A 15,294-nucleotide genomic window follows, 5' to 3' on the forward strand; every position below is an offset into this window, starting at 1 on the left:
AATCTAATTCGGAAAGAAAAATTTTATTCAATAGGCGCAACATTGCAACGCTCTTATCGATTTAGACCTTAAGCGTTAGGTGTGCGTGTGCAGATGTTGGTGTTGTGTTAACCTTCACAACATTGCAACGCCAAAGGTAGCGTTGTGATGCTACACTACATATTCAGCTTATGTTGTTCAGTGTTGCGCGAGCGTTGAGGCCGTGCATGTAATGAGTGTTGCGACGCTCTAACATGGGCAGTTTGGTGATCATTACTCCATTAAGCCTGGATGCTTAAATCACCTCCAAATTGCCTCAAATTAACCTCGTTTCTCATCAAATGGCTAATTCTACATCTTGATTGTTCGGTACCTACAAAATAAGACAATTAACACATAAAATCTATTAATGAGCTTAAATTAAACAATAAAATATAGCTATTTTTTAGAGCTATCAAGGATACTTCTTGTTGGAAAGAAATCCTCAAACAAATTTGAAAAATCATCAAAAAAGAAAGCAAAATGCAAAATAATTCAAATAAGGAAAGAAATATTTTGAGAATCAACATCCTGTGTAACAACTTCTCAAATATATTATGAGACAACACCAAAAACTGCTCAAGAAGAAAAATCCAGAAACCTTAAACGAATAATATATAGCCAATTATACATATCTAACAACAATTTTTACAAAAAGACCTTATTCATCAAAGAAGCTCTTGCGTTCAAAATATTGATTCCAAAAAGACTTTTCGTAAGCATACAAGCCAATATAAATTAATTCGTAAGATAGTTTAGTTGTACACAAACTGTTTTGTATAGGAGTTTGTAATGTTAAAATACTCCACACAAGTTGGAGGCATGTTCTCTAAGAACAACGTTGTAAAGCACACCTCGACCCATATTATAAGCTTTATCAACCTATTTTATTGATTAACCTTTTTGTTGTTGATTTGTTTGGTTTTAGTGTTCCTGCCTAATTAGTTTTCACAACTTCAAAATTATTTTTTCAACACAACATGTGTGTGTATCTGATTGACTCAAATTGTAAACCATCAGACCGAACCGACTAGACCGTCGATTAATCAGTTTGGAGTAGTTCGGTTGCATATCTATAATGGTTCGGTTCAATCTTTTGATATTCCTAATATATTCAACGGTTCAATACATTAAATCAAGCCGAACTGTTTACACTGTTGATGAAACATTTATAAGAGGGTGAAAAGAAAACATTTAGTTTGGTCACAGTTCATTCAACCAAGCTAGTGGTTGAACATTAAGAGAGCATTGAATAATGCCTCACCAGATATTACGATGGATGGGCCATGAGTCATAGTTGAGGATAATAACTACCAAAATAAAAGCCATTTTTCCCTGCAAAAGATGATATCAACAGATCACAAGTGAAAAAAAATAGAAGCAATGGCGGAAAAAGCAGCACCTCAGGAACAGAGAATGTCGTACTATGATCATGTCCAAAAGCGCAGGAAAGATAAAGGCCCTCTCTATGCTATGTATGTATATCAGTCTTATGTTTTCCATTTATCTTTCTTCTAAATTTTTGTTAATTTGGTTTCGTGATGTATGTATTTTTGACTTTTGGTTTCATCCACTAATAGTTTAAAAGCTTTGATTTTGTTTTTGAAAGAAATCTCTACTTAATTGTAGCATTGAAATTGAATAATATTGAATAGTCAACGTTGTGACATCAAAGAAATTCAAAATCAGATTTCGTGATGTTTTAAAAATTGTTATACCTCTAAATAATACATTATCACCCTACCTACCCAGTTGAGTATATATAACACAATTAATGCTATAATATTTGGTGACCTCTCACATAATTTGACTCGAGAAAAGAAGAAAAGGAAGGAGAAAAAGAACATCACCCTTTTATTATATTTCATTTTCTATTTTAGTAATGGGTTAGGTTGGTCTACAAAATAGCTAAGTTGAGCTACTCTGATATGACACGGATTAGTTATACCATCCTTTGGATGGGTAGACACTTTAAATATCTCCACAATGATATGATATTATCCATCTTAGATATACTTTTGTGACTGTCTCATACCATTAAAAGGTAGTTGTTTCTCACTTATATCTTCCAATTATCTAGTCAATGTAGGACTCCCGTGACTTTACCTCATACCATTGAAGATAGTTGTTCTTCACTTATATCCTCGCGATGTTTTTCTTATCTAACCAAAGTAAGATTTTGTTTGCATTCATAACAATTCTTCCCTCAAACAAAGTACCATCGAACCCTCCCTTAAAATAGTACATATCTATTCGCCTAACTCTTCTTTAGGTCAACCATTTTTTCTGGAGTACATCGCTAGTGCGGTAGAGCTCATGCAACTACAAACCTCCATTATGACTAGATCTTCTAAGGTTCACCAATTCTTTATTCAACGTCGGAGATTTTTTACGAACATTATTAAGTTAGGGCATGATTATGAATACCCCTTGTTAAGGACAACAACTATCCACATATTTTTACAATAATATGATATTGTCTATCAGAATTTTGTTTTTTGTTTCATCCAAAAAAATTTCTTCTATTTTGAGATACTTGTCCTCATTTATGTACCCATAATCTTCTCCTCATCTTGCTAATTTAATAATGCTCATATTTTCATTTTATTAATATTTATAAAGTCTAACACAATATTAAACTGATAGTCAAATTAAATGATATTGTTGTTTAATTTTAACAATAAAAAACTATTAAAGTATTGATACGATTAATTTTATCGTAATCCAAAAAATTTAAATTGATGGGATAAGATATTAATTGAAAAGAAAATGACATTATAAGAAAAAACAAACAAACAAAAGACCTACTCCGAAACAATTAAATCACCACTAAACTCATAAAATTAATTTAAGATGATAGTTTATATGCTTTAACAAGACAAACCAAAATTTTGATGCATAGATTCAAGGGATGAGACTAATTATCCATCATTCCATGCTTAAAACCTATAGATTTCCCTTTTTAATCTTTTACATTAAAAAACTATTAGTTTCTTGGTCTAATTTTTTTTAGAAGGGGTGGAGATTCAAACCTCTAACCTTTTAATTGAGAATATATTGTCTTAATAGTTGAAATATACTCAAATTAGCCAAAAAAAATTAGAAATCAAAACATATTTAATAAATTATTCATTTTCTAATAAACTTGAATTACACAAACAATTTGACATGTACTCAATTTAGAAATCTGGTGCATCTTCTCACATATCCTGTCCCTTTTATGTAATAATGTATTATTGGATATATATATATATAAATTAATAAATATTATCTTCTTCTTCTTCTTGTTTGATTACACAGTTTGTTTACCTTGTGTTGCTGTTGTTGCTGCTATGAAACTTGTGAGTGTTGTGTGGATGGCATTTGTTGCTGCTGCTCTTAATGCAGAGCTATGTGGCCCTCCCTAATGCAGCTCAGTTCAAATCAAACAAGTTCTTAGTTTGAATTAGTCATCTATATTTCGTAAATTGTGTAATTTGTTTTTTAAATGCATCAACTTGTAGGATAGGAGATCGAACCTGTGTAAAGCTCACTTTGACGTAAATTGTATTTGTCTCTGTTCCATTTAAAGTTTGTGATGATGATCATTTTTATTATCTCATAAAAGTATTCCAAACGATTGAAATATATAATATCTTCTCTTCAACCTGACACTCTGTTGGAAGCGTGTGATGGACACTTACAAATAAATAACCAATAAACAATTATTTGAGAGGAAACAAAAACATTTTTAATTGAAAAACTCTTCAAACTTGGTTCACACTTTTGCTTGAATAACTCTTTTTGTGTGTTCTTCTCTACACACTTGGATACATCAACAATGTCAATGTCAATCTTATTTATAGGATTTTCATGAGTAAATTTAAATACATAACTCACATCTGAATTAGATATACATGGAACAATTAAAATCTTACACTTAATTCATGTGAAACTCTACTAAATTAACTCTTACGTTAACATACTTAATTAACTCTCATCTTTTAATTTTTCCAACTCTCATAAAGTAATTCATCTATAACTTATCTAATTAAAACATGTTTAATTTTCAACATCCCACCTTAAACATGTTTTCTAAATACTCCAAGCAAAGTTTTTAACTTGTTAAACACATCAACTTTGAGTGACTTCGTGAAAATATCCACAATTTGATCTTTAGTCTTCACATATTCAATTTGAACCTCCGTTCTTGAAATGCAATCTCTAATAAAATTAAATCTTATATCAATGTGCTTGCTACGATCATGAAACACTGGATTCTTTGCTAGAGCAATTGTTGACTTATTATCTACATGGACCACAGTTGCATCATCTTGCAAAATTTCAACTGTCTTCAGCAAATTCCTTAACCAAATTGCATGACAAATACATGAGGTTGTAGTAACATATTCTGCCTCACAAGTAAATAATATCACAAATAGGTTGCTTCTTAGAACTTCAAGTAAATGCAGTATTACCAACAAAGAGCACATATCCACTTGTACTTTTTTTATCATTAACATCTCCAGTCCAATCACTACCACAATAATCTTCGAGCTTGAATTCTTTAGATGGAGAATAAAATAATCCATAATCAAGTGTACCTCTGAGATAATGAAGAATTCTCTTTGCCACTTCAAATGAGTAATTGTAGGAGATCCATAAATCGACTAACCAATCCAACGCTGAAAAGAATATCTAGTTGTGTGCAAGTCAAATATCTCAAATTTTCAATTAAGCTTTTGGAATATGAAGGATCAACAACATCTCCTTCTTCATATTTGGACAGTTTTATCCTAACTTCAATTGGAGTTGTGACAGGATTAGAATTGATCATCTTGAACTTCTCTAGAATTTCTCTAGCATATCGTTCTTGAGAGATAAAAATACCTTCCTCTGACTGCTTCACCTCAATGCAAAGATAATATGAAATCAGCCCAATATCTATCATTTCAAATTCTTGGGTTATTTTCTTCTTGAGATCTCCAAACATACTTGCACAATTTCTTGTATAAAAAAAAAAAAAAAAAAAGCCATCCACATATAGAAAAACCAACAAAATATCTCCACGATCATTAGTTTTAATATATAGAGAATGTACATAAGGACATTTCAAATACCCATTGTCAATGAAATATCTGTTGATTCTACTATTCCATATTTTAGGCGCTTGTTTCAATCCATACAACACCTTAATTTCAAGACTTTATCTTCTTCACCTTTCAGAGCATAGCCAAGAGGTTGTTCTAAGTATACTTCTTCTTCCAAATATCTATTCAAGAATGTTGATTTAACATCCATTTGAAAGATCTTCCATTTTCTTTGAGCAGCAATTTAACAACCTTATGGTTTCCAAGTGAACAACGGGAGCAAATACTTCATCATAGTCTATGCCTTTTCTTTGAGAGTAATCTTTTGCAACTAATCTTGCCTTATGCCTCTCCACTTCTCCCTTTTTATTTCTTTTTTTCTTGAATACCCATTTGACACCGATTGTTCTTTTTCCCACTTGGAAGAGTAAACAGTTCTCATGTATCATTATTCTTTATGGCCTTTATTTCTTCATTCATGGCAGTCTTCCATTTTTCATCTTGCAAAGATTTTTCAAAATTCAAAGGTTCATTGTCACAAAATAGACAAAAAAGAGTAAGATTATTAAAACTTTGACTTAACTCTTCAGTCTCATCATATATGTCTCGTAAACTTCTCATGCCACAAGGTCCTTCACTTAAGCTTGTAGATGATGAAGGTATACTTTGTTATGGAGTGATTGACGATATTGGTGTTGTTGATGGAGAAGCAATGTCATTAGACTCATCATCATCATTAGGAAAAAGTAAAAACTTATAGTCTTTTGGTTCATTATTCCAATTCCATGTTGCTTTTTCATCAAACACAACATCTTTACTTACCACTGTCTTCTCTGTAGCAAGATTATAAAGCTTGTAGCCTTTTAAACTTGCATTATAGCAACCAAAAATATGCTTCTCACTTTTATCATCGAGCTTCCTACGCTTTTGATCAGGTATATGTGCATAAGCGATACTTCTAAATCGTCTCAAATGAGCAATGGATGGTGTTTTTCTTGTCTATGCTCGTTGAGGCGTTTTGTTCCACAAGCTTCTAGTAGGAGAACGATTGGACAAGTATACAACACATTCAATAGCTTGTGCCCAAAATTCTTCTGGCATCTTCTTAGTTTTCAACATGCTTCGAGTCATATTGAGTATCGTTCTATACTTCCTTTCCACAACACCATTTCGTTGAGAAGTCCATGGAACTGTCATAGGCCGACGAATTCCATTTTTTGCGAAACATATTTGAATTCATTTAAAGTGAATTTTTCTCTCCTATCTAATCTCAAGGCTTTCAGGTAATAACCACTTTCTTTTTCGACAAGAGTTTTAAATCTCTTGAACATACCAAATACTTTTGATTTCTCCTTGACAAAATAAACCCAAGTTTTTTGACTGAAATCATTAATAAATAATAAGAAATAATTATTCTTACCGAAAGAACTTGGTTTAATTGGTCCACAAAGATCAATGTGAACTATCCACAAAGATCAGTGTGAACTAACTCTAGCGGTCTCCTTGCTCTTGAAGAAGATTCTTGTGGAAAACTCTTCCTTGCTTGCTTGCCAGAAAGACAACATTTACAAAATTGATCTAGGTATTTGACATATGGCAGTCCTTTCACCATGTCTTCCTTGCTAATAGTCTCAAGCCATCAAAGTTTAAATGCCCATGTCTAAGTGCCAAATCTAAGATTGATCTTTCAAACATGACTTCAAACATTTAGCAACATCAATTTGAATGTTAATAAAAACATTCTATTCTTCGTCATTTGCACTTTAGTAATCATTTTATCATGATTATCCCTTATTAAAAGACTATAATTCTTCATTAAAATATTATAGCCTTTCTCTAAGAGTTGTCCCAAACTCAAAATATTGTTCTTCATATCAGGCACATAATAAACATTAGAGATAAACTCATGCTTCTCATTCTTCATGTTGATCAAAATCTTACCTTTTCCTTTAACAAGAACTTTTATAGCATCACTAAATATGATATTACCACCAACAGATTCATTAAGTTCCACGAACATTGACTTACATCCACACATTTGATTGCTTGCACCGCTATCAAGATACCATGCATTATTTTCACATGTTTCTTCACTTTTGTATGCTAGAAACAAAGATGACTCACCGCTTTCTTCATCTTTCTCAACGTAATTTGTATTTTCTTCTACTTTTTTCCTACATTCTAGGAATAATGGCAAATTTATGACATTTATAACATTCAACCTATCTTTTATCATATCATTTTTCGTTATTTGTTCTTTCTCTATTTGACTTCTAATAATTTTGTCTTCTACGATCTCTTGATGAATTAGAGTTTGAATTACTCTCATCAAATTTTCTTTGACCGTAATTTTCTCGACCTCGACCTCTAAAATCATCATGTCCACGATGGTTACCACGTCCTCAACCTCGATTTCCTTTTTCTTGGCTATCTTCTTTATCTCTCAACTGCAACTTTGACTGAAAAAGTTGCTTAGTTGTTTGTTTGTTCTTCTTGAGAAGCTTGTCTTCATAAGTTTGTAAGGAACTCATAAGTCGATCAACAAACATTATACTCAAATCCTTTGATTCTTCAATAGCTACAATGATGAAATTGAATTTTTCATCCAATGAGCGAAGTATCTTTTCTACACTTGCTCATCATCTATCGTCTCACCACATCTTTTCATTTCATTTACTACTACTAGCAATCTTGAAGTATAATTTGAAATCGATTCTCCTTCATATGTAGTGATTCATAATCACCTCTCAATTTTTGGAGGCGAACCTTCTTGACTTAATCTACTCCTTTGTATGTATTCTCCAAAATTTGTCATGCCTGATGTGCAATAGTTGCTCCAGAAATCTTCTCAAAATTTGGATCATCGATGGCTTGATGAACGATGGTGAGAGCCTTTTCGTCTTTCTTTCTTGTATTTTGCAAAGCTTCTCGTTGAGCTTGATTCAAAGTCGCATCACTTTCTGGTTCATCATAACCATTATTGACAATGTCCTATACATCTTGTGAACCAAATAAAGCTTTCATACGAATACGCTAACTGCTATAATTTTCTTTCATAAGTCAAGGCACTTGGAAAGGAACCAAATTGTTATTTGTCATTTGTAAAACAATTATTGTTTTTCAAACTCAAGCTCTAATATTAGCGTGTGATGGACACTCACAAAGAAATAACGAACAAACAATTATTTGAGAGGAAACAAAAACATTTTTAATTGAAAGACTCTTCAAACTTGGTTCACACTTTTGATTAAACTCTCTTTGTGTGTTCTTCTTTATACACTTGGATACATCAACAATGTCAATGTCAATCCTATTTATAGGGTTTCCATGGGTAAACTTAAATACATAACTAAAGAAAATAATCTCAAGTGAAGCCAACGGCTAGTTTTTTTTAACAATTTTTATAACAAATATAAATAGTAGTTACATTTATATACTATGTGGTACTTTTACATTTTCTCAAACAAAAATCTTGTAAAGAAACTTATCTCTGTATAATCTTCAAGAAATAAAACTTCAACCCTTCCCGTAGATGTAGGCTCTGTGTTAAGCCAAACCACGTACATTCTTGTGTTCCTTTTCTCTTCTTCTTTCTGCTCATCATTGCATGTTTTATTTTATTCTTTGATCTCTGTAAATCGCAAATCAAAACAGTGGAAGGCAAGGGTTTTGAGAGAGAATTTTCTTTTGATCAGAAAAGAAAAGAAAGTCTGAAGAATTACCATCGAACAAGATTGGGTCGGCTTCATCTCTCCCACTGAATCGAGTTAGTGGAGATTCCCACGTGTTGCATAGCCAGCTAAGAAGTGTGGCACATTGTGTGCCTTTCGTTTCACCTACCAAGTTGAATTGGGTTGGTCTTTCTTTTCCTTGTAGGCTTGAAGTCGAAATTAACCCAACAATCTGGTATCAGAGCAAAAGGCATTAAAGACTTCAATTCTTGTAGAATCAAGATTACAAGATTCATTCAAGATGGCAGTAGCAAGGTATGAAGTAGAGAATTCGATGGTAAAGGGGAATTTAGCCTCTGGAAGGCAAAAATAAGAGCAATCATTGATCAGCAAAAGGCTCACAAGGCCCTAGAGGATCCATCTACTCTCCCAAATACTGTGATAACTTAAGAAAAAGAAGATTGGGAGTTGGCAGCATATGGTACGTTAGTCTTAAACCTTAGTGATAGTGTTTTAAGGCAAGTTATTGATCAAGAGACTGCTTATAGGATTTGGACAAAGCTGGAAGAACTATATGCCACTAAGGATCTTCCTAATAAAATGTATCTTAGGGAGAAGTTTTTTACTTTTAAAATAGATTCTTCAAAAACTCTTTCTGATAACCTAGATGAGTTTAAAAAGATTGTTGCTTAATTTAAGAATCTAGGGGAGAAAATAGGAGATAAGAACAAAGCATATGTTCTTTTAAATTCCATAGGTAAATCCTATAGGGAGATTAAAAATTCCTTGAAGTATGGAAGGGATAGCATAACCATTGATGCAATAGTTTCTGCCTTAAGAACTAGGGAACTAGAGTTACAAGTAGTCAAGAAGGAACAACCTAATGGAGAAAGATTGTTTGTAAAGGAAATTTTAAACCAAATCAAACTAAGGACAGAAAGCAATCTCAAACAGATGAAAACAAACCTAAGCATAAAGTCAAGTGTAAATATTGCAAAAAGAAAGGGCATTTAATCAAAGATTGTTTCATACTTAAATGGAAAAATCAAGAGAAAGAAAAGGAATCAAAAGGTAAGCAACCTGAAGCTTAAGTAGTTGAAAGCTCCTATATATACTTAGATGCCTTAGCCTCAACCCTTGATAAAGTTACTCAAGTCAACCCCCTTGGAAAACATGATTGGGTTTTGGACTCCAGATGTACTTACCATATGACACCTATGAGACCCTGGTTTAATTCATACAAAGAAATAGATGGAGAGATGGTTTACATGGGGAACAACTAAGGCTGTAAAATTGAAGGTATTGGGTCAATCTCCATGAAACTAAAAGATGGAATTATCAAACTTCTAAGGAATGTGAGACATGTTCCACTTCTTAAAAGAAATCTTATCTCCCTTGGTATGCTAGATGTAATAGGGTGTGAATACAGGGGCAAGGGTGGAACTCTAGAGGTTCTTAAAGATTCTAAGGTTGTTCTTGTTGGGGAAGAGGTAAATGACTTATTTGTAGTTAGAGGTGTAGAAATGATAAAAGGGGCATATGTTACCACACCTAATGATCTAACAGAAGCTGATGTATGGCATAAAAGACTATTTCACATAAGTGCCAAGGGCTTGGAAGCTTTGTCTAAACAAGGAATTCTACCAAAAGAAATCTCAGATAAGCTAACTTTCTGTGAACATTGTGTTTTGGGAAAAGCAACAAGACACAGCTTCACCAAAGCACACCATTCAACTAAGTAAATCTTAGATTACATTCTCAGACCTTTGGGCTCTAGCTCAAACTCCTAACCTAAGTGGATCAAGGTATCTACTTTTCTTTATTGATGACTTCTCAAGAAAAAGCTGGGTTTTCTTTCTTAAATTTAAAGACCAAGTATTTAATAAATTTAAAGAATGGAAACTCATGATTGAGAAGCAAACCTCTAAGGAAATTAAATATCTAAGGACAAATAATGGGCTAGAGTTTAGTAGTAAAGAATTTAATAAGTTCTGTAAGGAATCTGGCATAACTAGGCATAGAACAGTCAAACATACACCCCAATAGAATGGGATAGCTGAGAGACTTAATAGAACCATTATGGAAAGGGTTAGATGCTTACTCTCAGATACTATACTCAATGAGAAGTATTGGGCTCAAGCTACTAAATATACTGTTTACACCTTAAATAGGTGCCCTCATACATCCCTAAACTTTATGACCCCTAAAGAAAAATGGACAAAGTCTAGGGCTATGAAATGCATGTTTGTTGGGTTTATAGAAGGTGTAAAGGGGTTTAAGATGTGGAACCCAGCTGAGAAAAGGTTTGTAGTTAGTAGGGATGTTACCTTTAGAGAAATAGAAATGTTCATGCAAAAGGAGAAAACTACAATAGAGGTTCCTAAAAGCCCTTCAACTAGGATTGAGGTGGAGGCCCAAAAGGACAAGTCAGTAGACCATAATTCCCCTAATGAATCAGAAGAAGAAGGTATTATTGAAGATCAACAAGAAGAAACCATTGAAGCACAACCTGATTTGAATCAGTACTTTCTAGCTAGGGATAGGCAGAGAAGAGTGATTGTTCCACCAGCTAGGTATACAGAAACAAAATACATGAACCTAGTTTCAAATGCAACCATAGCACCTATTGACCAGGAACCAGCCAATTTTGAGGAGGCTATGAGCTGCGCTAAGATTAGGAACTGGATTGAAGCTATGTGTGAAGAAATGCAATCACTAAGTGTAAATGACACTTGGACTCTAGCACCTTTTCGTAAAGGGTGCAAAGCAATAGCTTCTAAGTGGATCTACAAACTAAAAAAAGGGTCCTCTAAAGATGAAAAGCCAAGGTACAAAGCTAGGTTAGTGGCCAAAGGCTTCACTCAAAGGGAAGGCATTGACTACTCTAAAATTTTCTCACCAGTGGTCAAGCAAACTTTTATTAGACTACTTCTATCACTGGTTGCTCAATATAATCTTGAACTAGATCAATTAGATATTAAAACAGCCTTCTTACATGGTTATTTAGATGAGGTCATTTACATGGTTCAGCTTAAAGGTTTTGTTGAAAAGAATAAAGAGGATCTATATTGTCTCCTAAATAAGTCCACTTATGGTTTTAAACAGTCTCTTAGATGTTGGTATAGGAGGTTCAATGACTACATTGAAAGTATTGGTTTTCAGAAAAGCACTTATGGCATCTGTACCTATATTAACTCTACCTCTTATAAGAATAAGGTGTATCTTCTCCTTTATGTGGATGACATGTTGCTAGCTGGGACCACAAAAAAGAAGAATTAAATCATGTCAAAAAATCTCCTAAAGAGAGAATTTGACATGAAAGATATGGGTCAGTCTAAAAAGATCCTTGTGATTGAAATAGATAGAGATAGGGGATCATCTATCCTAAGCATTAGCCAAGCAAACTACTGTGAGAAAGTAATCAGAAGATTTAATTTATCTAATGCTAAACCTGTGACTGTTCCTATTACTCAACACTTTAAGTTGTCCACAAATAATTCACCTAAAGAAACTGACATAGAATACTTAAAGCAGATGCAAATGGTGCCCTATAGTCAGGCTGTAGGAAGTCTAATGTACCTCATGATCTCTACTAAGTCTGACCTATCCTATTGTGCAAGTCTTGTTAGCAGATTTATGTCAAACCCAGGGAAAAGGCATTGGGAAGCTATTAAGTGGATCCTTAGGTATCTAATTTGGTCCAAGCAGTCTAAACTATTCTATAGAAGTGTTAAACAAATAGACCTTAAGCTCTATGGATATGTAGACTCTGATTTTACTAGTGATCAAGATAAGAGAAGGTCCTTAAAATTTACTAAGCTGAAAAGCTAACCTACAGTCAATAACAGCCCTATCCACTACCGAAGCTGAATACATGGCTCTCTCAAAAGCAATAAAAGAGGCATTTTGGTTAAAGGGCTTAATGGAAGACTTTGGTATCAATCAAACAGTAGTTAAGATCTACTGTGATAACCAAAGTGCAATCCATCTTTCCAAAAACCCACAATATCACTCAAGAACAAAACATATTGACATTAAATACCATTTTGTAAGAGACAGAATTGAAAAAGAGCAAGTAGAAGTTCTAAAAGTCCATACCTCAGAAAATGTCGCAGACATTCTTACCAAGCCGGTTTTGAAGCTCAAACTCAGTAAGTGCCTTGACCTTATCAGCTTTGTTCTACCTGAAAAAGGATAATCAGAGATCAGATTTGGAAGGGAGAAGATTTACAGAGCTGAGATTAAGGTGGAGATTTGAAGAAAATAATCTCAAGTGAAGCCAACGGCTAGTTTCTTTAACAGTTTTTATAACAGAAACGTATACAAATATAAATAGTAGTTACATTTACATACTATGTGGTACTTTTACATTTTCTCAAACAAAAAGCTTGTAAAGAAACTTTTCTCTGTATAATCTTTAAAAAATAAAACTTCATCCCTTCCCGTGAATGTAGGCCCTGTGTTAAGTCAAACCACGTACATGCTCGTGTTCCTCTTCTCTTCTTCTTTCTACTCATCGAATTGCATGTTTTATTTTCTTCTTTGATCTCTGTAAATCACAAATCAAAACAGTGGAAGGCAAGGGTTTCAAGAGAGAATTTTCTTTTGATCAGAAAATAAAAGAAAGTCTGAAGAATTACCATTGAAGAAGATTGGGTTGGCTTTATCTCTCCCACTGAATCGAGTTAGTGGAGATTCCCACGTGTTGCACAGCCAGCTGAGAGGTGTGGCACATTGTGTGCCTTTCGTTTCACCTACCAAGTCAAATTGGGCTGGTCTTTCTCTTCCTCATGGGCTTGAAGTCGAAATTAACCCAACAATAACTCACACCCTAATTAAATATATATGAAACAATTAAAATTCTACACTTAATTTATGTGAAACTCTACTAAATTAACTCTTACGTTAACATACTTAATTAACTCTCATTTTTTTATTTTTCCAACTCTCATAAATTAATTTATCTACAACTTATCTATTTAATACATGTCAAAGGGGCAAAATGAAAAGTATAAAGTGGAGAGGCTAGAGAAAAGGCTTCATCCTTCCTTAGCATTTCACATATAGTTCCCATGACAATGAAAATCTTGGAGGCAGTTATATAACATGTGCTCCACTAAGTTTCATCAGACCATTATGAACTCTAAATTAAAGAAATAAATAAGGGGAGGTTGGAGAGATCACTATATTCAAAATCCAATTTCTTCATTTAATTTGAGTTTATTTCTTCACGATGTTCAATATATATAATTCAAATAAACCAAAATAGAGGCATATTTTAATTTAGAGGGTTTTACAAGAGAAAGAGACATCCTTCAAATTGTTATTCTTTGACTTGATAGGGTATTAAATTTGTAAACAAATGAAAATGAATAATAGTTGTAGAAATTGACAAAAATGAAAGAGACTGGGAGTGTTGTGTGTATAAGCATTTCAATATTTGAATATATATTGGTCCAAAAACTTGGTTTTCCCATCATTTTCCTTTTGGATTGAAACGTACAAAATTACTCAAACAATTTATAGCTTTATTTCCTATATATCTTCATATTGATTTGATTTGATTTATTATTTATTTTGTATTTAAACTTACAACAAATTTATTTCAGGACTTTTTTTTATCAATATAGGTTGAATTACAAATTTGGTCTCTATAGATTTGAAAAAAAAAAGTTAAAATTTGATCTCTATAGGTTACTACAAGAATTTTCACCTTTTCCCACGCAAAAAAAGTCAGACAAAGGACTAAAAACGTCGAGATAGGTTATGCCAACACATTTTTTTGCATCGACATAATCGTCGTCATATCCATGTCGGAAGAAGTGTCTCCTGACGAAAACTATTTTCGTCGGTATAAATACCATTTTCGCCAACATAATTTTTTGTGTCGGCATTTGTGTTTTCCCAACAAAATACAATTTGCGTCAACAAAAACATATTTCTAAACAACAAAAGTTTTCAATTCAATAGACAGATTTCTGCCAATGTTTATTTGCTCGGCATAAGTTGATAATTTTATATATTTTTTGTAACAATTAAATAACCAAATTTTTATTTTCTTAATACATAATTATGTACAAATAAAAATTAATCTTCAAACAAATCAATTGGGGACAAATATAATAAAACTAAGCTTATATATTTAAAAATAAGACTAATATTCAATACACTAGCTATAAAATTATACGAACAAAAACGGTATATACAATTAAATTTGAGCTTTTTTAGCTTCTTACAAATCCCATACACAAAAAAAGTTCAAGACTAAACCCACCTTAAATCCATCTAAATTTCTTTCAAGACTAAACCCGTCATTTGATAGTCCTAAAAACATATAACTCAACTTTCGGATCCCTACAAATAAGTCAAGAACAAAGTTCCTTTAAAGTGCATACTTAGACTTCTAGATAATCTAAAGTGGCTACCATAATTGCAGGATAGCCACAAAACAAACAAATTTTACAAGAATTTCTAGTTTTTCTGACGGAAAAATATCCTAAAAGTCCTAGAATTTTTCTCTTGAAGCCTACAAATTA

The 15,294-nt window shown here is 32.9% G+C and overlaps 2 long non-coding RNA genes across 2 annotated transcripts; one reads left to right on the forward strand and one right to left on the reverse strand.

The window, feature by feature from the left end:
* The first annotated feature begins 1,343 nt into the window (after window positions 1–1,343).
* Window positions 1,344–3,671, forward strand: LOC120092220. The gene is made up of 2 exons (XR_005485937.1): window positions 1,344–1,493; window positions 3,319–3,671. It is a non-coding gene; the product is annotated as an uncharacterized LOC120092220 (long non-coding RNA).
* Window positions 3,672–8,244: 4,573 nt separating this feature from the next.
* Window positions 8,245–13,378, reverse strand: LOC120070171. Its single transcript, XR_005479807.1, has 3 exons — window positions 12,857–13,378; window positions 8,810–8,990; window positions 8,245–8,718 (listed from the first exon to the last, which is right to left on the reverse strand). It is a non-coding gene; the product is annotated as an uncharacterized LOC120070171 (long non-coding RNA).
* Between the last annotated feature and the right edge of the window lie 1,916 nt (window positions 13,379–15,294).

The sequence above is a fragment of the Benincasa hispida genome, chromosome 1 (assembly GCF_009727055.1).
Source record: "Benincasa hispida cultivar B227 chromosome 1, ASM972705v1, whole genome shotgun sequence".
NCBI lineage: Eukaryota > Viridiplantae > Streptophyta > Magnoliopsida > Cucurbitales > Cucurbitaceae > Benincasa > Benincasa hispida.